The sequence below is a fragment of the Dipodomys ordii genome, unplaced genomic scaffold (genome assembly GCF_000151885.1).
Source record: "Dipodomys ordii isolate 6190 unplaced genomic scaffold, Dord_2.0 Scaffold105, whole genome shotgun sequence".
Lineage (NCBI taxonomy): Eukaryota > Metazoa > Chordata > Mammalia > Rodentia > Heteromyidae > Dipodomys > Dipodomys ordii.
This window is the reverse complement of record NW_012267321.1, coordinates 2,315,954-2,316,582: the sequence shown is the minus strand read 5'-3', so window position 1 is coordinate 2,316,582 and position 629 is coordinate 2,315,954.

Sequence of the window (629 nt, the reverse complement as noted above, 5' to 3'; positions counted from 1 at the left end):
GTTAATGGATTCCATGAATGCCTTTAGTGATCTTTGTGTATTCTCTACCTGGTCTCTCAATTCCTGTATTATTCTTTGATTAGCTTCCTCCCGTTTGATTAGCTTTCCTCTCATTCGTGAGATTCCTGCAGTTCTCTGAGTGTTCTCAGCCCGCTCACACCATTCCTCCCTTTCTCTTTGAGTATTCTCAAGTTGCTCATGCAAATCCTCTATCAGTTTTTGAATAGCTTCCTCACGCTTATGACATTCCTGTATAAACTTTTGGGACGCCTCCTCTCTCTCCCTATCAAGCTCATACAGAGTCCTTTGTAAGTTGTCAAACTTCTTATTTATCATGTTTGCCAGCAGTGTTTGTAGAGCTATTTGGGAACTTCTTCTGGATTATTCATTATCTGCTCTGACCCCTGATTATCAAGATTGGGAACTGAGATACCCAGATTTGCCATTTTTCTTGTTTTTTTTCCGGCTTACTCTGCCCATTTGAGATGAAAATAGCACCAGTTTTGTGCTAGAACACTATGTTAAGGCAACCATCAACCGAAGTTTGCATTTGTACAGTCAATAGTCTACAGATACAATCTAGTTCAACAGATACATCTATTCAACATCAAACAACTATATGTTAATGG